At 36.5% G+C, this 25,374-nt stretch overlaps 1 protein-coding gene across 2 annotated transcripts in view; it reads left to right on the top strand.

The window, feature by feature from the left end:
• The first annotated feature begins 1,379 nt into the window (after positions 1–1,379).
• stat5a (signal transducer and activator of transcription 5a) overlaps positions 1,380–25,374 on the top strand; it is a 65,821-nt gene continuing 41,826 nt past the window's right edge. The window contains exon 1 of one of the 2 annotated variants that reach the window (XM_024273028.2): positions 1,380–1,591. The gene's annotated coding sequence lies outside the window, so the exon portion shown is untranslated. The remainder of the gene's footprint in view (positions 1,592–25,374) is intronic. The other variant, XM_024273027.2, reaches the window with a different exon arrangement.

Below are 25,374 nucleotides of genomic sequence, written 5' to 3'. Positions count from 1 at the left end.
GATTTGCTGTTGGAACTTTTAATTTTTTTTATTGAACGACTGTTAGTGATTTAACAGAAAAACAGTAATTAGTAGGAGTGTAGCAATTTGTTTTAATGATTCGATTCATAGTCGATATTGGTTCATTTTGAAAAATCAAATTCACTTAACTAAAATTGATCCAGGATGGTTTTTTTTCCCAAAACTTCATGCAGTGAGATAAATACCTGGTACTGAACAGTGCAGGGGAAATTTCCCAGATTCCATGTATTTTTTTACAATATAATTAAGTGTAAATTAAATATGTGTAAAAACAAACAAGAATTAATGGCAAATCCATTCACATTTTACCTGTTTTTCCACATCAAAATAATACAAACGGAACATTGTACCGCGCTGTGTGGTCACATGTCTTTCAAAATTCAGTGTTTCCACACATTGCACTGTAATGATGGCTTGATTACTTTTTGCTGCCATCATGTCTGTTATCTTCTGTGATAGCACTTTTGCATTATAGTTAAATAAACCTACGATGTCTTTATCTAAAATGTATTTTCTAACATCGATTATAGTGAAAGTTGATCCGATTCTGCCTCAGACAGAAATCGATTTATTGATTAATCGTTACACCCCTACGAACAAAAACAGAGCAACAAATAATGGTAATACAAAGTAATTACACATTTAGTAATGAAGGCTTATTTTTAATGTTATTTCTGATGGGATTGTATCTTAAAATGGTTTTATTCAAGCTATTAAAGAATTGAAAGGAAACAAATAAAACAAAAATTCAAGAAAAGGAAAACAATTTTTTTTAAATACATTTATAGTCCCTGTAGATTTTAATTCACATCTTTCAGAAATTCTGTTAACATTTGATTTTCTTTTTTTTTTTAATTTAATATACGATATTTTATTTTTGAAATAAATTTAGAAATTTTGCGAAATACATTTTTAAATTATATTATAACATTGAAAAATGAATTGTCAATTGAAATTTGTATTACTAAAAAGAAAAAAAAAAGAATGATTTTTTGTTGGACCTGCAGAGGGGGGAATAGCACCAGAGGGCGCCGCCATTATTCTTCTAGAGAAGGATGCACCTGAGTTTATTGCTTTACTGTTTTTAGACTGTTAAATATTTGGGCTTAAATTGACTTTTTTTTAATTTATAACATCACAAATGACAATTACCGTAAATTAAATATTTGTGTCGTAAAAATTAAGTTTTACGGTTCTTTTGGAACTATCCTCGGAAGGATTTTTATTAAATGAAAACTTAATAATTACATGAAAAGTTGACAAAATTAGATACATTTATTTTAAAAAAAATACATATATGTCCTTTAGGCTTGAAATGAATCGTCAGAGTGACAGAAATACGAAGTGGCTGTTACTCCTGACAGACAACAGAGGAACCGCCGGAAGTGGGCGGTCCCTCGCGGAGAGACACACAGAGACAGAGCCGTGAACTGTGCAGAGAACTGTTAGGAACTGACTGACGGACGAATTCGCCTCGTCGGCCGCTCACGCTGGTGGAGACCCATCACTCATTTTATGTAAAACCAAACAAAAAGAGAAGGAGGACAGCACGGTGAATCGCTCCAGAGAGGTGAGTGCCACTGTTGGGAAGCGTTTGGCGTGAAGGAGGAGGTGGAGGGGGGGACATAAACGTCCTCGCTTCGTCCCTCTGACGCTCCTCTTGCGAAATAATATTCTGACAGGGCTTTGTAAACAAACTGCGAGTGCGCCGGCGCCGCTTCCCCGCGAGACTCAGCAGAACGCGTCCGTGGAACGAGGTCGGCGTTCGGCTGCGCGCGCGCGACTTTCCCATGTTTTTGTCGTTGAATCAACAGGCAGGTTCCTCTGAGACGAAGCTGGCTTCCCAGTGTGTCCTCACCGCGTCAGGACTTTACTATAACTCTCTTTAAATGCGCATTTTTTGCACATAACCTTAAAAAAATATACATTTATTTATATTATTATTCATTTTAAATGTTTAAATTAAGTTTAGTTAGAGCCCCCATCCTAAATATGTTCAACAGGAGGTAAAATATGGGTCTAAAGACACCCGCTGTCCAGCAGATTGACATGTTAAAGCCCACAAATGCGCCCTGTGAGGTCACTGCAGTCATGGACAAATGTCACCTTAACTGCCCCACCCCTGAAAGCTGACATTTTGTGCATTTTTTTTTTTTGTATTTGTGAAATAAGATATTGATTCAGGGGAAGGTGATAAGATGTCATACCAGACAGACAACCTTCATCAGTGTTTACATATCAACAACTCAACCCTTTTTAGGCTATGAAGCACTTTTTTTTAACTGCAATTATTTTAAACTTTTAATATTTTTTTTTATTTTAAAGTATAAAGAAAATATTTAAGTGTACTGCAAGGGTATTTAATTTAAACTAAGAGTTAGGTAGTGTGCTTGAAGTTTACTTAAAATGTTCCATTTAGTTTAGTATATTTTCTACAGTACATATGCACAATCTATATACTTCTACTTAAGTATATTTAATGACCCAATCTTATTAAAATGTGTGTTTTTTATGGTATTTTTCTCATATAAATAAAAAAAACAGTAAAATTGCTTTGGGAATCAGGAGCAGACCATCGGAAAAACTTGTAGCAACGACGCAGAAACTACAATCAGCGAGCAACAAGCTCTGTGCGGCTGGATGGCTCCGAAATTTCTCGTCATTTTTGATGCACTGCTAATGTGATGCTGGGGTTGTAAGGGGTTAATAGGGGAGCATTTAAACAGATGGATGATGGGAAATGGGGGCGGGCTTGCTCTGTGCCAACAATTCCGCCCACAATTCAGAGGTGATGAACTCTTGCAGAAACAATAATAAAAAACATAAATAAATAAGAAAAGTTTATTGATTTTTGCCTAAAAATGAGATAATCATAATTAAAAGACTATTCAGAACAATTATAAAGTACATAAAAACTGTGGTACTTTAATAAAATAAAGTTAAAGAGTTCTACTTTTTGCTACTTTTTTAACTGTAACAAAAAGTTGGCTGAAATCAGGTCATCTCCTGTCGGTTACTATAGCGATACTGTGAAATGTGGTTAAAAAAAAGCATGAAACGGGGGTTCATTAAGGCCAAAACAAAGCCGACTGTCAAAGCAGGAATGCAGAACTCATGAATGAGAATCATGGTGTGGTTGGTGACAAACAGCATCAAAATGTCAAACTCTGTGATCTATATGTTATCTTCCAAGAAAGACTGAATATATATTTCTTATTTTATGATTAAACTCACCTTTTTAAAAAACATTTTGAATCTATAAATCATTTTTCAGATTTTGACTGATAGATGAAGAGGCGGTTAGTCTAACTTTTAATTATTGGTCCCACAGAAATGTGTCACATTAATTGCCTGGATCTTATTGACCTTTAGGATTGTTGTATTTATCTGTTTTAGAAATTAACTTTAAACAGATGATCAAACTCTAAGAAGCTAAGAGGGAAAATGATGTTCATTTAATATTAAATTATTAATTTCTTGGTGAAGTTTATCACAAATCTTTTTTTTTTTGATCATTTTTTGGGTTATCTTTTGTGTTTTTTAAGTCAAACGTTTTAGTCGAACTGTAATCTCTACAAAATAATGTTCCAATCTTTCCTGGCATTCAGCTCCATTGCAATGTTTGTGCATTTTTTTTGTTGCTTTTAAGCTTTCATTGCTTGCTCATTTCACATCTGATAGAAAGAGAAAGCAGCCCTTTATTTAACCTTTTTATTCTCTGTGTAACGTCTGCATGCCCTGCATCAATAAATATGAATACATTTTGAGCGTATCTATTGTGTTTTAAATGAATACTAAGCAAACTTACCTTGTCTTAACATCATTAGCAGCATGAAGTTGGCAGATTAAAGCAACGGTTTTGATCTGATTGAGCTATGAGTCAAAAGCGAGGTGTCAGAAACAGTAATGCACTAATGACTGTACTTAGAATGGGGCTTTTTGACACTCTTGAACTGCTTAGTCAAAGAGGAATTGATGATTGAGACCAAGAGTTTCCTTTTTCCCGCGATCCAAATCTGCGCTGGTGCTTTTTAGAGAGTGGAAGTTATGTAAATGATGGAGCAAAATCTCTTGTGGACAAACAGGGATGAAAAATCTATACAGAGCGAAAGAGAAAGGGAAACGGATTCAAAGGGAAGTGATCAGGAAGCATGTGGTGTAATGCACGCTAACCTCCTCCCCCTTTCGGTTGGGCAAGCGCTAATCCACCAGTCACGTGAACTTGAGCTTTTAGCCCGGTCTGGGCCAGCAGTGCTCTGATCCATCTGTCAAATAAGGTTTGCTGATTGTTGGCGTCCAGCGTGTTCGCCGCTATCCCATGACTGCTGCTCGCTCTTCTCAAATGTGGATCTCGTCAGCTAATTTTCCCTGCTGCGACATTTTCCCACCCTTCTTGGTTGTCGCGTGTGTATTTTTGCCCGACTTTAAGTGAATTTCCTTCAACTAGGTGGGAGTATCTCTCGTTCAGACCCTGAGAGGCCTGATAAGGGTTTTAGCTATTATCTCAGCGACACAATACATCACAAACACATATTCAGAGTGTTGTGAAAGAATTCAGGCATTAGGGAAGGACTGTAGATACATTAACTCCGCTCAATGCTTTCATGTTGTCAGAAGATGTTGGGCAAAGTTTGCTCATAGCAGACATAAGAGGGATAAATAGTGCTCGCTTTCCAGTTCACACAATATTTGCACTCTACAATTTTGCACATCTACACCTAGAGGCAAAATGCAGCTGCATCTTTCTGCTTCAGTACCAACACAAAGTGTCACAAGGGTTTCTAGAACGCCCCTACTTTTAGTCATGAAATCACTTACAATGTTTTCAGTGAAACACATATTGCAGGTCTTTCAGTAGGTAAGTTACTCAAAGCCAGATTGTGAGTAATTTGCTCATTTCCCTTTTAAATCCCTCGAGAAGCTGAAAAATATTACGAAAGAGGGAATAGTAGTTTTGCCTGTCCGTCAAAAACTATTCGCCTGGTCTTGTGGACAGCCTCACAGTGTCTCTTTAAACTACTCTCCACATTTCATTGAGAATCTTCCTTATCCTTAAAAGCTGATTTCACACTTTTTTTTTGGTGTTGTGTCAGGGTACACCGGACAACTTGTTGCATCTTTTATTAACGCCGAAGGCCCCGAGTCATGCTTCATCTCTCATGCATGACTTCTGTGAACAAATGACGTCGCCAGTGCCTTGAAGGAAATCGTATCATGTGAGGACTGACTGCGACATAAAAGACGCACAGACACCCGACTATTTAGGAGAGGCCATGTGCTGCAAATATCCCGGCTGATTGGATCATGCAATCATAAAGGGATTACTTGTATTTGTTAGTGCGTTCAGCTATCTATTTAAGCTAATAAATTTGATTTCTGGTGGGATTTCATGAAGGCTGAACAATACAGATTAAAAGGAACATAGTAAAGGTGGTACACTCAATACAGGAACGATCTAATACTCGTGTTGACAAGTGTGGTTAATTATGATATTATACATTAAGCTTTCCTGAAACCTTTTTGGACAGCCTAAGTTTTGTTTATGCATTAAACAAGAGCTAATAAATTACAGTTACCGGTATATACATTGAAATAGACACCTTTAACAGTAAAAGAGCCATTTGGACTCATTTTCTACTCATCAAAACCTAGAAAGAGCCACATAGTTTTTCTTTAGCCTTTAAGAAATTTGGATTTGCATTCATGACCTTATTTTTTTCATTAATAAATATGAATTATGTCTATTTTTTGGCACAAACTAAAGCAAAAATATTAAAAGAAACTAGCATCTTTCTTTCTTTTTTTTTTTTTTTTACTCATTTTCAAAATAAAAGATGCTCTGTGCCAAACAGGATTATCTCTGTTGCTGAACAACTAGCAACCAATGCTGTGCAGCACAGGATAAAATGTACTTTTAACTCACAAAAGATAACAAACAAGACGTCTTCAGGTGAACAGGGATGTAAAAACCTACATAGTTTATCATCTATGTGCACCTCAACCATCAATTTATACATTTTACTAATCTAAATTCAATAAATGCTAATTAAGTGATCTTTACTTTTAAAAAAAATCTTCCTTTTTATATATATATTTTTTTGTTCTTTTCCCCTCTTTGTCCTCAGCAGTCTTACACTGCTGGGTTTTGTTATTTTAGTTTGGGGTTTGGTAGTCTTAGTTTGTGGGCTTTGTTTATTCGTTTTCTTTAGGTAGTTTTGGTTAGGGGGAGCTGCTGTTCAGATGGTCGACATGGCTGGGTCAGCCCTGACTTATTTTATGTTTGGCCAAAGATAAAAGGAGAGATAAAAGAGCCTCACGAGGATCTGAAGCTGCAGGTTGCAGACCCCTGAAATAGAATAATGTATGCTGGCATCACTCAGCAGAAGTGTTTTGGATTCTAACAAATTAAAGTTGCAGTGTTTTAAGCAGAGATTAAGCGAACTCTCTTGTGGGCCTAACTGGACGCTAAGTGTTGGTGCTTCTCTATCTATAATCTAGGTCTGTGCATGTGTACATGTCCCCTATGGTGGCCAACGAAGTGTGTGTTTTCATCCGACTCTCCTCATCCTCATTTGCTCGTCTTCACACCTTGACGCTTGTCCCTCGCAGGATATCAATTCCTCATACGCAATGTAACCTGAGGCAGAGGATCAAAAAGTCCTCGCCTGCCAGCCTGGTGTGAATGCGAATCAATTCTTAACTTTAGAGTAATCCGGCTGCATTAAACAATATTAAATGCTTTTGCTTTGCCAGGTTCAGGTTTCAATGTCAGAGTGGCTTCTGTTTTTTCACTCTGACTCATCAGGTGCGCAGAGGGCTGCGCCGGGTTCATCTTGTGAATGGGTTTTGCTTGTAGCTGTTTGAAGCTTTGATGCTCTCTTTTGCTCCAGCCAATCATTTTAACACCCCAAACACTTCCTTCTTTAAAGATTTTTGTTGTTGTTGTTGATGTGTAATGTAGCTTAACAGTGAGTTGGTGCTTCCGCCTTCACATGCGAAGAAGACAAGCCAGACAGCAGACAGGAAAGGAACCCACAAAATAGTAGAGTGCCACTTAGGCACTTTTTTTTTTGCTTATCTCGATTTGTGATAATATACTTCTGCTCAGTTGAGCCTTGGTTTATCACTTTATCAGTTTATCACTTCATCAGTCAGGCTGGCAAGTCTTCAAACTCTGTCTTATATTGTCAACAGCTATAGTTTTATCTCCGGTATATTCAAATGAAAAAAAGCCCAACGTACATTTGAATATTAGAGGATTGTTCACGTTTGCCTTTAAAGTCCCACTTGATCTTCTTTGGTCTTAAAATTTTGCTTATGCGGTTTTTAGCTAAATAAAAAAAAAAAAGTTTTTTAACGCCTGGTTCACAGCCGATGCGTAAGTGTTGCAGAAAGGAGGCCGCTTCCATTCAACAGCCTTGTTCACCTATGATGTAGTTCACGCCAGACGCGAAGCGTCACGGTCCTCCGCGGCCGGTTTGCGCCATGCAGCGATTGTACTTGGTGAGAGCCCATCGAGAAAAAAATGCAGGACTAAATGTTGCTATATATCGCAGTATCAATATTTTGGCACATCCATAAAATACCGTATTTTCTGGACTATAAGTCGCAACAGCAAAAAATGTCTAATCAAGAAGAAGAAAACCGAGTATAAGTCGCACTTTTAGGAGAAAAGTCTGACGTTTCAGAACAAATCTGCCAAGCCAAGCGTAGCTAATTAAAGAAATACAAGAATGCTAATTTTTTGATCTGTATAAGAAAAATATCAAAGTTTTAGAGAGAAACAATCAGATTCTCTTCCTTGTTTGTTTTGGACGACACTTCTTCTGCCGCCGTTAGTAGGAAATACTTGGGATGCAGCACTCTCTAGTGGTTGTTAGCGGAAACAACTGTCAAAAGACGGCTGGTGTTTACTGGGAAAATGACAAATATAAAACCCTTTTGATGTCTAAATAAAATAAATAAATAAATAACTTAAGTTAGTCACTCTTAAGTATAAGTCGCACCCCTGGCTAAACTATGAAAAAAAACTGCGACTTATACTCCGGAAAATACGGTACACACAGATCGACTACGGAGCGGGGGTGATGGGGAAAAAAAGCTCTAGATAACCACTGCTGAGCAGAAGCGCCTGTCGACTGTCGCGGAAAAATAAGTGTTTGGTGTGAACTAGAGGTTAAGCGGATACCGCGCACACTTCGCCCGCACACCTCTTTGCAGCGCTTTTGCGTCTGGTGTGAACCAGGCGTAACACATAGTTTTTGCAGAACATTATTAGAAATTCGCCTCTAAGTTGTGCCATTCCCATTTGTTTTACACTCTATCCTGCTAGCTAACAGCCCCTCACACCCAAAACCTAACAAAAGCAGTGCAGCAAAAAATGGTGAGGAGTAGCAGAACTATCCAGCCATACGTGGATGCATCAGAATGGAGTCTCCAGCGTATTTTCTGTCACAAATGAGATCCTTTTCAAACAGGGTTCTTTTCGTCTTAACGTGATTCATAACATTTTACTTGCAGAAATACAGTTTTAAGCTTATTTTCCTTGTATATGTCCTCCATCATGAGAAACGCATGAAAAAAGCATTTTTTTTTAATAAGTGGGTCAATTTTTTTGCTTCTAGTTTGTGCAACATGACTAAAAACCAGCGTCCTGAAAAGTCTACCTCGAATTTTAGTGTTTTAATCAAGCAGGATGGAGTTGTGCCTGCTTGGCTCAATCCCATAACAGGCTTACAGCAAATGAGATAGAACCAATGGAAAGCTTGCAAACAAACATCGCCCTTTTAAAGCAAAGTTTCTTAAAACATGTAAAAAAAAAAAAAAATCTCATAGGAATGTTTTAAAATACTAAAAAGACAACAGAAATTTGTGGTTTTGTTATACAACCACAAAATGAACAGCTTCTAAATGTCTTTACTGTAGCTTTCCATGCAGCCAAAGGTCATGACCTTGTGTGAGTGTCTGTGCGTTCTTTTGTGTTTCCCTTTTTTACTGGAAAATAATTGAAATCTTAAAAAAGAAATAGCATTTGTGTAAGAACACTTAAAAAAAGGATAAAACCGAATAAAATGAAACAATAAAAAAAGATGAGGCTTGGCAGAAGATCAATAAACTGAAAGCTACAATAAAAACATTATTTTTTTCATTCTATGATTTACAGACGAGCTGCTGCGTTCTTTCTGCTTTACTTCTTCACCAACAAAATTGAGAAGTACATGTTCTTTGTGCTTTTTTTCGTGTTTGTTCAGGCCGTTGCACAATACATTACAAAGTCAGTGTTTGGATTTGTGCTGCTGTTATGCCATATTGATCTTTAAAGCTCATCCCTGCCCACTGCAGCGCCGATCAGCAGGGTTTTTAGATGAACTATCTACAAAATCAACAATCAGTCAGAAAACGCACATCCTTATTTAATGCTCGGTCATTCATTGTTGAAGTAAGTTCATCTGAATGTGTTTTAAATGAAAACATGGTGGTTAGCACTTCACAGCACAAAGATCCTTGCGTGTTCTTCGGAGGCATGCGTGGGATTTTTTTTTCACGTTTTCTGGCTTCTTCCTAAAAGATATTTTGCCCAAATGGTGATTGTGTATTCCCCCCAGTGTGTGGCTGTCAATCTGTGTGGTCCGGTAATGGACTGGTGACCGGTTTAGGTTCCTTTCTGATTGATGCCGGCTTTGTTGATCTTCAGCAGACGTTTTAACCTTGAACAGATGACGCTTTTAAAGACACTTATGGAGGGAATGGGAAACGGCGTTTGTGCATCGTAAAGTGAATTACTTTTGTCAAATGGAAGAAAAAAAGTTGTGTGTTAACTGTAAAACATGTTAACCTTAACTTGGTATTGTGATGGGGAAGTGCAACTACAGTGCAAAAAAAAAAAAAAAAGAAAGCACTCCCTCTTTCCATTTCAATAGTTTACATAACACAAAGTGGTGGCTGGTGCTGAGAGCAGAGCGTGAAGCATAAAATTATGAACCAGTTTCCTAAAGTTCAGCTGTGTCATGCCCCCCCAGGCTAACGTTTTCAAAGAAAAAAGTCCTAAAGTGAGTTTAGGAACTTATTCGAAAGCAAAATCACATTGTACATTTCTTTTTTTTAACTCAATTGTTAAATAAACAGAGTTGTTATTATTTTTTAGTTCTATATTATTTTAGGATTTAGCATGAAAATATTTAGGAACTATTCTAGAAGAGTTCATGGATTTAGGTTTGGAGATATTGTAGATTTTATTCAGTTCGTTTAATCCCTGACAAATTGTTTATTCTGAAACAACAACAAAGATATTGAATGGAGAAAACACTTAGCTGTTTTTTTCCCCATTGTGATTACTTTTATTGTGAATTTCTGAAAGTCATATGCTTTTGTTTCAACTCTTTATTTATTTTTTTCATCTCTCGCCTCTTTGAAACAGAAGAAATTGGAATCTGTGTGACATTTATGGCTGTGAAATCCTCCCTGTTGTGACCTTCATGGTACTTTACAACCCATTAAATAAATATTAGACAAACAGACAAGATGTTTTAAATATGAATAGATTTGAAGGATTTGAAGGCATAGAAATAATATTCCTTTTATTCATAAACTACATGAAAAAAGTATTGATGGTGACAGGTATTGACTTATTTACACATTTACTGTCACTGAGTGATATCTATAGGACCTAAACTCATTTGAATAAATGCATGAATCCAAGTAAACTAAAGTTAAAGACCCACTCCGATTAAAATAGTGTTTTGACATGTTCTGCCATTTTTCTCATGATGTAGGACTTTTAATTTGAAAATTAAGTCATTGAGTTTTTCTTTATACAGACAAAGAAATTAAAAATTAAAAAAGCTTCTAGTTATGACATATACTATAATATATGTATTATTATTATTATTATATACAATCGACCAGTCATAACCTCCATTCTAATGCATCCACATCCAGCTCAAAACTGTACGGCTGGATAGCTGAGATATTCATCGCCATTTTTGTTGTAGTGGTAATGTTAGGTTGGAGGTGTAAGGGGCTGTAAGCTAACAGCAGAGTGTTTAAACAGATGGGTATGGGAAGTGGGGGCGGGCTTGCTAAAATATTAGTTAAATGCCAAATTTGCCTAAAAAACTTAAAAAAAAAGCCTAAGTTAGCCAAAACATCTAGCATACAGCTGAAACATTTGCTAAACTTCAAAATAGCCTAAAAAACAACAAAAACCCATATTATCCAAAATAGCTAGCATGCAGCTGAAATATTAGTTAAACTCCAAATTAGCCTGAAAAACAAAAAAATCCTAAATTAGCCATAAAAGCTAGCATGCAGTGGAAATATTAGCTAAAATCCAAATTAGCCTAAAAACTGAAAAAATACTAAATTCGCCAAAATAGCTAGCATGTCACTGAAATATTAGCTAAACTCAAAGCCTAAAAAACTGAAAAAATATTAAATTAGCCAAAATAGATAGAATACTTTAAACTTAATAAACCCTGACTCCATATAATATAAAGTAACGACTAGTCAACTATTTTAATAGTCGATTAGTTGTCAATTAGTCGACTAATCGTGGCAGCCCTAATATCAAATGTGGCATTTTAACAGGTTAAAGGAAACTAAGAATACAAATGTAATCACATTAACTTTTTCCCTCTAGGTCAATTTGTTTTAAATTTTCTATTGTTTTTTCAAACAAAAGTAGATAAATTAGCTAAAACTTCAAATATATATTTACAATAAAATTGCAGTGTATCTTTGTTTTTAACTGTTCTTTTTAAGATTAGAAAATCAAGTATGACTAAGCAGGTAATCTAATCAAGAATGAATAAAAAAGTCTTATAATTGCCCTCAAAACTGGACTCTTGCTTTCTTGCATTCATTGTTGATTGATCAAGCTGCTTAAAGTCTTCTAATGTAGGAAACATTTGTTTTTGCAGTTAATGAGGCGAATGATTTTCAAAAGATGTCTTAGCTTAGCAAACTAGGTGTGCTGAACTTTCTATTCTAAATCCACAGCCACAAAAAACAGTGAATTAAGGGGTTTTTTTTAGTTCAAAATGCAATGAATTCGAAACAAAAGAGGGTGAAGAGGTAGCCGTGGCTCTCAGCGCTCGGCTTATCCAGATTATCCTTGTGCCACTGCCCTAATCACTCACAAATATGGCAGAGATGAGAGCTCTGTCGCATGTTTCTGTTTGTAAAGGATAGTCACTGTGCTGGAAAAGCTCATGTGAAACAGTTTAAGCCTCAACAAGTGATATGATAGACTCCAGCGACTCCCCAGAACAGAAGAGAGGAAAGCTGAAAACACCAAGGAGAAAAGTGTTAGTTAATTTTTTTGAAATTATTGTCCTTTTTTGTGTAAAAGTGAAGCAAAAGATTTCCACTTTGCTTTTAAAGATGAGCTATGACCGCTGAAAGAACTAACATTTACCCAATCCCTAGTTCAGAGGGACAGCTACACGGCGGTATCAGATGGAGTCCGAGATCCATTTCAAAATATTTTTTTGGAGAAACACCAAGGAGATAAGTCACCCATGACACCAAGAGGTTCAGTTCCAACTGGACTGCCAGAAGCCAAAGGCTAGTGCGTTTCAGAAGCTGTTTACATTGGAAAAGTACTTATTGAATTAGCACTTTCAGTTTATAGCTTTTGGGAACTTGTGTTTTTCATATTTTTTAGTCTTTGACATGCAGAGGAAAAAAGGATTTGCATCTGTAGTATTTTTATGGTCGCCACAAAGATGGGGCGCTAACCCTGTGGTTATGTTTCTCTTATCAATAGGTGCTCTAAGTGTGTCAATTTCACTGCAATCAAAAGTCAGTTGTTCTGGCACTGAGAGCTGTGGTTATTTTCCGACGTGCATCATGAGACATAATGTTCGAGTCACGCTCAGACGTGGTGTGGACATCGCTTGGTAACAGACAAGCCTCTGGCCGTGATTACAAACTAATGTTTGTAAATCCTCCTTATATGAAATAACTTTTTTTTTACTACTTACTTTTAAATCTATTTAGATGTAGGCAAGGTCACCCCAGCTTATATAGTGTTCCTCTCACATCCAGTATGCGTCTCCGGAGTCCAAGCAAGGTTTCTCATAGATGCCTCGCTACCGTAGAAGAACAATTTCCGCTTCAGGCTCTTTCCACATACGTACAATGTGACTTTTCAGAGCTATTCAGGCTTTTGAGTATTTCGCTCTCTACTAATCCAGCTTCATTTAAACAAAGTTATAAATTCAGGTTCAAGCAGAATGAAGATCATCCATCCATTAAGCGTAACTATTTGACCTTTAATTGAACCTTTTATGGATGATCTCAGGATAACCGTCTTCTCTGTCTCGGCTTTGATCAAAGGGAACTAATAACCTGTAAGATACACAATGGCACTAAGTTAATGTGTTGGAGCCAATCAATGACCCATATATTTGTCCTTCAGCGCCTTTCAGTCTTGAAAAATGTATGTTTTTAATCTAAAGCACTCTAAGCACTTTTCTATAAGTAGGCAATATTTCTTTTTTGAACCATTATTCTCTCAAGGAAATTGTTAAGGACAAATTTGTGAGTAAACAAATCAAAATACAAATATTCATTTCATAATTCAGCTACTTTGAGGATTTTTTTTTCTGTTTTTCAAAGACCTACTTTGATCATCTTTTCATCTATTTTAAAAATCCTTCTTGGTGGTCTTTTAATTATGATTATGCTGTTTTTAGCTCCCCAAAAAACTGTTGGTTTCTATGACATTGGCCCAATCTGAATTCTTTCTCTACATTTAACCCTCCAAACGGAGATTTATGGAAAAATAGTGTCTCCCTTTTCAGATGTCACTTTTGTTTGACGACGTCACCAACGGTTGCCGGTCAGCTAGCTTTAGCGCGGAGCTTCCAGCGCTCGAATATCCATAACAGCAGCGGTTGTATAACTTTAAAAAGGTCATGCTATACCAAAAAGTGTAAAATGTAAACTTTCATCCTTCAGAGCACTCCCATCTGAATAAATTTGCTTCTCCTCCGCTGTACAGCGTGATGTGGAACCCCCTCGCGAGGGAGGAGTCTATATCCCTCCGATTGGAGGGGAGGATATTAAAAAATATATTTCGGACACCAGTTGCATTTCACAAGCCCCTTCAAATGGAGTAAGGAGAAGGGAAGAATTCGGATTGGGCCATAGGAGTTCATTAGAAATTTACCTCTAAGTTGTGGACTGGACAGTATGTCTGTCCCTACTTCCCGACATCTATTATTTACACAGTCTTCTGCTAGCTTACAGATGCTACACCCTCAACCTAATCCTCGTTTTCATTGAGCGGTACGGTACAGAAAGGAGTGGTACGGTTAATTCTGTTGAGTGCTTCCACTCAGTTAAGCCTCGCTTCCACTGAGCGGTTTGTTTTCACGGCGCATGCGGGGTGTAGAACGCTAGCGTGTCATTGTAGTGTGATGACTAGAAAAGCAACAACAATGGACGTCATGAGTTATGAGCTCGTCTTTCGATTTCTTTACTTCTGGTACATCGTGTATAACAGGAATCTAACGATGTTTGAAAGAAGAATGCAGACGGCTAAGGATACCGCCGAATGCTTACAAACGTTGGAAACGTTAGCTTAAATGAGCGCTATACTTTTCAATGGATGTACAACCGAAGGGGTACGGTTCGATACTGTTTAATATGCCATATATGTCAAAATACCGGTCCATACCGGACTGCTCAGTGGGAACAAAGTTTAAGATTACCGGTGCAATAAAAATAGTTTTTAACCAGATGCCAGCTCGGACAAGGCAAAACAAGACTTTCATGGATCTAGTCATCTACAAGTGACCATCATTTTTCCCATAACCTTTTTTATTTGGAATTTTCGTGTGCTTCTGATTTCCACTGATTTGAACAAAAAAAATACTCAGAACTGCAATTTTAAGCCTAGTATTCTGTATGTCGTCTATCATCAGAAAAATGCTTCCAATCAAAGACATCCTAAAACTGTTTGACGGCATCAGTCTATGCCATAATCTACCAGTGAAATGTTTGATATTTTCATGGAGCAACAGTTATCATTTGCTTGTGAAGTCAAAGTAGGTGAAACACAAACAGTCCTTGCTGTAATAGTTTGCAGCTTGTGGGTCTGTCGACTCTTGAGAACTTCTCAGTCGTGGTCCTGTGGGGTAAAAGGCGTCTGTCGGGTATAGGTGGGGTTGACCTTTACTGACAGCACAGAGCTTGGCATGAAAGGGACATGGGGGTGGGGGGTTTACATGCTAGGGGTAACAGCAATGAGGCGGGGGGGATGGGTCCGGAGTTCTGGTGACAGGCGAGATACCATGTTTGAGAAACTGCAGCCGCCTGACCTCTGACACTTGAAAAGAGAGGGAGATCAAAGGGCAGAACTGGCGAAAAGCTCCATGCTCAGCCTCATGCATAGGTTACCTGGAGCTCATACTGAAAAAAACCACACAATTTCTACACAAATAGCTGCAAAACAAACAAAAATAAGACAATGAGTGAAAATGTCAAATTGATAGATGCGTTTATTCAGGTGTTGCCTCCAACTTGTTTTGTTAAACTGGTTTAAAAGTGTTGAAACAGCACATAACCCATATTTGTCTTACCACCCACCCTGTCCCTGCCAGACACAAACAGACAGCACACAAATCCTTTAGGGGAGTCTAGCATGATGCGGCCTGCAGCAAGATCCGAGGACTAAAGCACTGAGTCGCTATGACAGAAGGTGGATAACCGCACGCTCTTGGACTGAATGTAATTGCCTTTGAATACCATGGTGATTTGCTTTAATGGAAATTGAAGGTGGCTGGCTTTTAACTCCACTTTTCTTTGTAATTCAGAAAATAATTGATTTGACTACCTGAATCCAATTGTTCCCCTTTTGGTACCGAGCTCATGCTGTGCATGTACGTCTCCTCCTATCTCACCACGCAGCGGGAAGGCAAAGTCCACGCCAGTCAGGGGTATGCAGCGAGATCCTCTTACATATGCATGGCGGTGACTAGCTATGCTTACAGTTTAGCCACTTTAGACTCCTCTCTTCTGTTCTGAAGGGAGCTGGTTTGTCGACACAGTTGACATTTTATAGGAAACCAGCCTAGTATAAGGAAATATATATATTTTAGTCTTTATTGATCCATGTTTGTGTGCAGGAGGAGCTTTTGTTTGCATGAAGTTTTTGAAATTTGTATTTTTATTATGGACTTTTATGAAGAAAATTGAGCTTTAAATTAAATTTGAGGACTTTTTAATTCAAATTGTGAATCAGAAGCAGACAAAAAAAATGAAAACAAGCATATTTGTGATGTAGAAAATATACTAGGTCCGTTCTGATGCATTCACTCAGAGACGACTAGATCCATGAACGTCTAATGAGGTGACCTCTGACTAAACTGTTGGATAGCGCCGATATTCCTCCATATTTTAATTGTACCGGTATTGTTAAGTTGTGTAAGTGGATGTAAGCTAGCAGGGGAGCGTGTAAACAGAGAGCTCTCAGTAACAGGGGGGATAGGGGGATAGGGGGATAGGTTTGATCTGTGCCAAAAATTCCCGCCCACAACTGAGAGGCGAATTTAAAGGCATTTAAAATACAACAAAAGATGAATGGAGTAAATCTTTAAGGATTTATTTGGTTTTTGTTTCGCCTTTTGTCTTGATGGCTATGTCTGAATTCCTGCTAAAATTTTTCTTTTTTTTTTGACTTTCCAATTTACAGGACGCTAAAATCTAAAATCTAATATCTAATCAATACGACCATTTTACGACGGTTTATTTAATAAATACATTTCGACTTTTTTTTTTTTTTTTTTAAACACAATGCATTGTGGTCTATATTCGCCAATGTAGTGATAATTGATGCATGCTGTTTTTTTGCAAAGACTTTTGGGAAATTTTGAGGGCACTCAATTTTAAAATTGTAGATTCGGACTGCATAAAAAATGGCAAATTCACTATATAGTAAGTGATGAAGGAATTCGGACATAGCCTATGAGTCCACACTGTAATGCAGGACAGATTGAGTTTAAATAAAGTTTTATAGTAAAAACACTCACTTTGAAAGGTTCCAAAGTGTGTTTTTTTTATTTAAGTAAGCATTTTTTTCTTAATTAGTTTCAATTAACATTTGAAACATGTTAACTTGATCAAGATGCAATATGTGAATTTCACTTAAAAAATCTTGTCACTTGTTGGCCAAGTGTTTAGCTTGATTTTATTTAAATCAACATATTCTTAATTCTAGAATAACTTCTTGATATTTACTGTGAAAGAGCATTTTTTGATGATATTCTGAAGATCCGGCCTTAGCATTCTTTAAGCTTGAGGTGTTTATGGTTGGGCCTCCTTCTTTGCCTTTCTACTGGGAAATGTAAACACTTAGATGGGGGAAATCTACTCACTGCCTGGTCCTTTCATCCAAACACATTTTACTCACAAAATGGTGTTTCTGAGAAATGTATTATCCATTAATTAATAATTTGAAGTTTAATTTAAATTTTTATTAGATAAAATGTAATAAATATGTTCAATTCTAATCATCATTATTCAGTTAATTGGTAATAATGGTCAAGAAATAAACAAACATTTATATTTTCAAGCTGCAGGAAAGATATTTAAATATTTTTTGCGAATTAAACTCCTTAAACATTCTTTTAAAAACTGCCTTTGGACGTCAGGTTTTTAACAGAGGTCAAACAAAGAGGCTGAATTTCACATGAGATGGGAGAAAAGGTTGCTGGATCCCCAAACGCCAATTACAGAGAACGAGGGCTTTCAGCTCATAAACTTAACAATCTCTAATTGCAAAAATTGCAGAGGCTTTCGTGGAATTTTTGAGATGTCCGTATGCATTTTGAAAAAAAAAAAATATATATTCTCAGCCGATTCAGTGCCAGAAGAATCCCTAAAGGCGAGTTTATCTTTGAACAGAAAAAAAAAAATCTGGTAAAAATGTATGAGTTTTTTTAATGCTTTCAAAGGAACATACAACTGTGAAGAATTTTTTAAGAAATGTGGTTGTTTCAATGGGTTTTTGTATTATAAATCTTTGAAGTTCTGCTCGCTATGCAGCAAAGAACACAAAACGCTGCTAGCGCTCAATGATTTCAGATTCAGAGGTTCACTGCTAGTGATTTACTCAAAGAGGATTATTGATCTGAAGACATTTGGAATTTGATGACAAAGAACAGACTGTGAGCAGAAAGAATCTGATCTGAAAGAATTTGGATTTAATAATCATTTTTTTAGAGGCCCTGGTTAGATGTTTAGGAATGTTATCATGCTATGTTATCATTCAGATTGATTTAGACATTTTTTCCTTTTTTATATTTAATTATATGGGATAGTTGATGTATTTAAAGCTGGTTTTTCTATGTATTACTCTCTACTAGGGCTGCACAATATTAGAAAAACTTGTGATAATAATGATTAATATTACAATGATGATATGACTTGTGATATATGATCATGAAGCAAAACAACTAATACATAATTTCCAGTTTTATTTAAATAAATTCAACAGTGTAAATATTTAAGATAACTATTCATTGCAATTTAATTTTGCACCGGGTAATATTGTGCAGGCCTTCTCTCTGCACATACATTTGACTCAAAATGACCACCTCAAATGACCTCACAGACCAAATGACTGAGACTTTGAGCTGTGCTGCATTTGTCTTTGTTTCTAAATCAAGTTCATTGAGGTTAAGCTTCTTCCAAACTGATTATTCTGGATTTTTTTTTCTAAAGACTCCCATGTGAAGTATCCACCTCTCAAAAATGTAGAAGTTTCCTGCCTTTTAATGCTCTGCCGCTCATTCACCTTCGAAGGACTCGCATTTAAAGCAAGTTTTAAATCGAATTTAGAAAATTACTGCCAATTGTGCGGCTTTCAGTTATGCTGCTTCGGTTAAATTAAGTACAAAACTTGACTTAGTGTTTTTGTCAAACTTTAATTTAAGTAAATAGCTTTTTTGTTTTGAATAATGCAAGAAATTTTAAGTGTAAAACTATTTTATATGCACTAATCATTGTAATTGTCATTAAAAAAAGATTTTTTTGGTGAGTGTAAAATATGAAACTTATCAAGCAAAGGACATAGTTTTGTTACAGAATTTTCATGTGTATTTGTTATTAGTATTTTTATGCCAGACTAAGTACTTCAGGCTAAAAGGTAATAAAGAGGTTTGATTTAAAAAAAGTTGAAATATTCATTCATGTGATGACAGGCTGGACTTATAGATGAAATCTTTTACTACAAGAGGACTCGCTCAAATATGTTAGATCACAAGGGCCCTGCTTGTCCTCTGTTGCAGCTCAGTGCTTTCAGGCTGTGGAGTTCTGTTTCTTAAGGGGCTCCACTTCAAAAAGAGCGTCCCTTTTACTCCCTCTGCTCCTTTTTTTTATTTTTACTCTGAGTTAGAGCTGTGTCCACTATGTCGAACTCTTTCTCCTTCCACCCGGCAGGATTTTATCCAACGTCATCACAGAAGATGACTTGAAGAGGCGACCTGGTCAAGAAGGCTGGCTCTTTGCTGGAGTGATTTTGTGGAGAAATGCGCTTTGTAAAAACGAAAAGCAACATGGAAAACCTTGAGCATCCTTTTCAAAACACAACTACCCAACAACACAGTTTGTTCACTAAGAGACTTCTATAGAATAGCCGCTGAAGAAGATCCTCTCTGCTCACAGTTACAATCACCAACAACATCTCTGAACAATTATTTACTACAAATCCTAGAGAATAATTAAATGAATGAAATTGAATTAACTTGCGTAAATGTTGAAGTGTAGCGATTAAAACTCCTACAATCCAACCAAATTGATCCGTTTCAATTCTAATCAAATCAAATCAAATGTCCTATTATAAAATCATTTCAAAATGAAATAAATCGATTCTATTGATATTGAAAAACGCCATTTTGGTATGGTTTATTTTACTAAAACATAAAAACGACGAAGTGGCATCACGGCGGACGACACACACGACACCAAAAAACACCAAGTGTTAGCATTAGCCGTCCTATGGGAACTTCTATTAAACGTTAGCATCAAGCTAGCGGACTTTAGCTTCATGTCCTAAATTGATCTATATTTTTATGTATCAATTATTGATCCGTTAAGCTTTAAATTGATTAATCAATTGTATCAACGCAGCCGTGTCAGTTACAGTTCAAAAACTTTGAATTTTGCAAAAGCATGTGACATATTTAATTTACACTTAATTATCGTGCTAGAAATGCATGGAATTAGGAAAACTCTGAGTTCCACTGGTTGAGTTTTTAGCTAAAAAGATCCTGGATCAATTTTAGGATCGTTCAGAATTTACCAATTTTAACTACAAATCGTATCAGCAACCAAAAATTATGAAATAAACCAAATCATTCAAATGAATCACCACACCAGTACTAAATAAACATGTGTAACATTTAGGACATATTTTAGTAAATGAATTGTCACTGTGATGCAGCGATGGCGGATCGCTACGATACAGCGGCTCAGAACTCTTTCAGTCAACGTTTTTAATTTTATTTTTTTACTATTTTTCTCTCAAGCACTATCAGTCACGCAAATGTTGTCTTCAGCTGAAATGTCCTTTGTAAGACAATTCCTGGAATTTCATTGTGCATGTATCATGTCACAATGTATTTTATTTCACATAGACCACATTCAACTGTTGGAAGGGAAGAATAAATGTTACTGTGGTGAAGTGACAAAAGAAGCAAATACAGTTGTCATCTTAGAGAATCTGTCAAGTTGGTGAAGAAATAATCTTCCACAATACTAAAACAGTATAAGTGAGACTAGGATTTGATTCTAAAATTGACTGGAACTTTATTCTTTTGTCATCTGTCACTATCTCTGTCTGTTTGGCCTTCTATGATCCAGTTATGTTAAAGAGATAAAGAGAGCGGGAAGATTTTTATATTCATATTATGAAATTTACATCACTACACATTATAAAAGCAAACCTGAATATTTTATATTTTTTATATTTTCTTTTGAAAAACCTTACATTTCCATTGATATGGAAATCTTACAACATTAATAGACTGAAAGAAAAGGTGTCAAATATTTATCTTTAGCAAACTGGAAGAACAATCGGTATGCAAACATGTCGATGAAAGCTTGATTGAAGACTTTGACAACACAAACACTGTTGCTAGGAGTAAAAGGCTGACAGTTAGGAATTCTTCTGTGGCCAAACAATGTCTTTTTAGTTATTTATTCAACTAGTGAATCCTCTGTACTTTGAAGTTTTTTTAAAGTTATATATCACACATTAGAAAGATGAGTATAACAAAAGAAAGTAAGATGTAGTCATTAACCGACTCAACCTGACTTCATTTCTGTTACACAATTTTCCCAAAACTTTATTAAAATTCTAGAAACGTCAAAACAACACAATTTCGCAATTACACTGTTTCCATTAAATCGTAATTATGCGAATAAACACAAACTAACTCACATGATGAGTCATTCAAAAACAATACTTATTCAAATTTCTGCCACGGTACCAGTGCTCATCATCATCTATCAAAGGAGACGTCGGCGTCTTATTCAGGCAACGGAGCAGCAAGCTACGGATGAGGCAATTTTGGGAAATCTTGGTTGGGGATTTCACAGAGAATCTTTGGATCCAACAATTCCTCACGACACGCTCAAATATTGAGAAGTTGAGTGATCCTGTGGGACCACTTGTGGCGCCACAGTGGAATGTTGTTGTTGTGGTTGTTGGCCATGTGACTCATTTAATTCGAAAAAGTGCTTCCATCGCAGTTTTGCGATATGTTTTGAGCGTTTTTTTCTATTATTGTCGTGTTTATATTAGGCAAATTTATCATTGCAAATCCAAAATGCGTAATTTCATAGTCAGTGGAGAAACGCGGAAAGTGACTACGTTTTAAGGCATAGTCATATACATATGCTGCAGGTTTTTTGGGTTGTCCGGGTCCATGGAGGGTTTTAGACGTGAGGCCCAACATGTCTTTACTACATCCCTTAAAGGACGAAGTAAAAATGGAATGTACCATTGTCGTGTATGTCATACCTGAAGTAGTTGTGAAGCTAATGTAAGTTGGAGTTTGGATGATGCGGTCGTACTTCTTTTTCTATTAATTTCCAAAGCAGTGTTTTCTAGTGTTCCTACATTTGAATAAAGCTGTGATTTGCAGAACTGTGGAAGATTTAACCAACACTTTTGTTTTACTTTTCCATTAAAGAATCTTTCATGTCTTTCTTTTACACACAAGTGTTAATGCCACTGATTACAGATAAGAGCATCTATCATTCCGAGTTCAATTCTTTTTTTTTTAATAGGACATCAGGAGCAATATTATAAGTAATTTTGAAGATATGTGCTTTTTTTCTTAACATTTGAAATATAATGTACTTAAAATCACAATCAGCTTTTTCAGTTGAAATAACGGGAACTTTAGGATTTTAGCCGTTTTAGTCTTTTAAATTATTGATTTTCAAAAGAACAAGTTTTTAAATGTGACTATTAGGTCTTAGAGTATTCTCTAGTCATTATTTAGGAGGGTTTTAATTTTAAACATTTAAAATCCCACTCCAGTTAACTTTTTATCTGTTGTAAAAGCGTTCCCACTGGTCTTTTATTTATAATAATTCTGTTTTTGTGACATTTTCTTGGACATAGTTTCTGCATAGCGGCCAAAGTTGTTGGCGTCAAGTAAGCCTGCCCTCGTTTCCCATCATCCCTTTGCTCACACACTCTCCCACTAGCTTTCAGCCCTTCAGTTTTTTTAAATAGAATTTTCTTTTTTTCCTGATTCACAACAAATTTGAATAAAGAAATAATTTTCTAATATATGAGAAAAATGCTGGAAGAACAAGTTAAAACACAGACACACACACAAAATGTTTAACATGTAAATAAGGTTATGATAACAAGACAACTCTCTGTCTCACACTTAAAATGTTTCAAAACCTCTCTACTTCCCCTTTCCTTTACAAGCTTGGACTTCTCAGTTCTAATTTGTTTGTGGGGTTACTTCATCGTTGCCTCATCTGACTTTTGGGGAAAAAAGCAGAACATTGCTAAAGTTCATCGGGTTAAGAAACCCGCCTGCTCTCAGAAGAATTAGTCATCTTTATGTAGCTCGGGATAATAGCCTCCATTAAATGCAATTTAAAAAAACAAACAAACATATGAGTAAACAATGATTGGTCAGAAACTGGAAGTTGCCCGAATTGAAAGACTGCCAAGCAGGTTACAGAGGAAGAAGGAGCTGTGCCATAATTGGTTGAGTCAAGCAGGGGAGGAAAGAGTCTCTGCAGGAAGCATTTGTTCTCTCCCTGTGAAGTCTTGAATGACACAGTAGCCTGTCTGCACTTAGATATGTTAGCATCCTGTTTGACATTTTCCCCCTTGAAGGTGCTATCAGTGGACAGAATGCAGAAAGGCCTAAAGAAAGGGATCCACCAATTGCTCAGCTGGACAGTTGAAGTGGCCGGTGTTTAGACTGGTGTTCGGCGCTGACCTGTCCGCAGCCGCCCAGCCAATGAGGGTTTTCTTCTCTTCTTATACTGCAGTGAAAGGTTAAATAGTGGAGAAAAATACAGCAAAGGTTGAGCTGCTGTTTAAAAGGCAATTAAAATATAATAAAAACATCATTAAGCTATTGTAAAAAGTCATGTTTTAATTTAATGTCATGTAATTTATGCATTAAGCCTTTTGTCTCAGTTAGCAGCTCATCAAACTGAGATCGTTTTGTTTCGGAAACGCTGTCGCTGTGGTGCAGAGGTAGAGCAGTCGACCTCTGATTGCAAAATTGCAGGTTTAGTTCATGCTTTGCCCACCCATGTGTCAAAGTGTCCTTGGGCAACCCAGCATTGCTCCTGGTGGTTATAGGCTGGCGTCAGTGATAGGCAGAGGGAGGCGTCATCGGTGTGTGAATGGGACTATGACTGTAACCCGCTTTGTAGGTATACGCCATTTAATAATTAGTCTTAAGACTTAAGTCACAACTGCTGTCGACAGAGGAAAAATGGGCAAACCTGTGCGGTGCTCGCAGGTTTTTTCAGGTGCTAAGGAGCACTTTGAGTCCCAGTCCAAGGAAAATTGTGTTTTTAACATGTTGTAACATTTTTCTTGTAATGGAGGGCATGTAAGCCTCAGTACTAAACAGTACTAAACAGTACTAAACCGTACCTCTTGGGGACCTCGATTGGTTGTTGATCCATTTAATTAAAAGTGGGACAGAATGGTTGGGGAGGAGCCACCCGTAGATTGGCAGAAAGTGATTGTGACATTAGAAAGTGCCAACGTTAAGCTAACGTTTCCGATGTTTATTAGCATTTGAGTATTTCTTCTAGTCAAATTGTATTGGATCAGGAGCAGACAAAATTCTGCGGTTTAAAAAAAATGAATTAAATTTTTTAAAACTGTCATGGGTTAGCTAAAGGCCCAACCCAAATTCTTCCCTTCTCCCTACCCCTTCATTTAGCCCTCCAAATGAAGAGTTATGAAAAAATAGTGTCACATAATTCGGACGTCACTTTTGTTCAATGACGTCACCAGTAATTGACAGTCCGCTAGCTTTAGCGCAGAGCTTCCAGTGCTCAAATATATATAACAACTACAGGTTTATAACTTTAAAAAGGTCATCCTACAACAAAAAGTTATTATTAACATACAAATGTAAACGAAGAAAAGTGAAGTAAAGTACTTCTCAGCCCAACACTGTTTTCCCTGGTGACGGAGGACTTTGTATCCCTCCGCTTGGAGGGTCTGATTTATAAAAAAAAAAATAAAAAAATTCTAGACACACTTGCACTAAAAACGTCCCTTCAAATGGAGGGGAAGGCAGAAGGGAAGAATTCGAAAGTCTCCCTCCTCACCTCCAATAATAAATGCTCCACTTACAGACGAATAGATCCATGAACGTCTTCATTTTTTGCTACGCTAATGTAAGGTTGGCATTTTGAGTGTCTTTAAAGCGAGCGGGAGAGAGTTTAGACAAAGGAATGCTGGGATATCAACAAAGGGTTACTTCTGCACCAACAGTCAAGTTTTGAAAAAACATGTTTTCTTTTTATTTTTGCTATAATCTACTAAATCATAATTAAAACTGGGAACAATTTTACAATAAAAATATAATAGAAATTCAATTAAATATAAATTAAAATAGAAATCGTACACATATTTACAGACACATCCAAATATCAGATGCAAATAAAAATTATTATATGACGGGAGTTAAATATATTCAAGAAGCTTCTTGCTAATCAGTGTGTTTTACGTCTATATAGTATTTAGCTGCTTAATGTTTTCCTTTTAGTCTCAATATTATGATGCTGTACTTCTTGGGTGCAAAAATGAAGTTATTTTGTAGCAAAAAGATTTTTTTT

This window comes from Oryzias melastigma, linkage group LG8 (assembly GCF_002922805.2).
Source record: "Oryzias melastigma strain HK-1 linkage group LG8, ASM292280v2, whole genome shotgun sequence".
NCBI lineage: Eukaryota > Metazoa > Chordata > Actinopteri > Beloniformes > Adrianichthyidae > Oryzias > Oryzias melastigma.
This window is presented reverse-complemented; position numbering and strand designations above follow the sequence as displayed.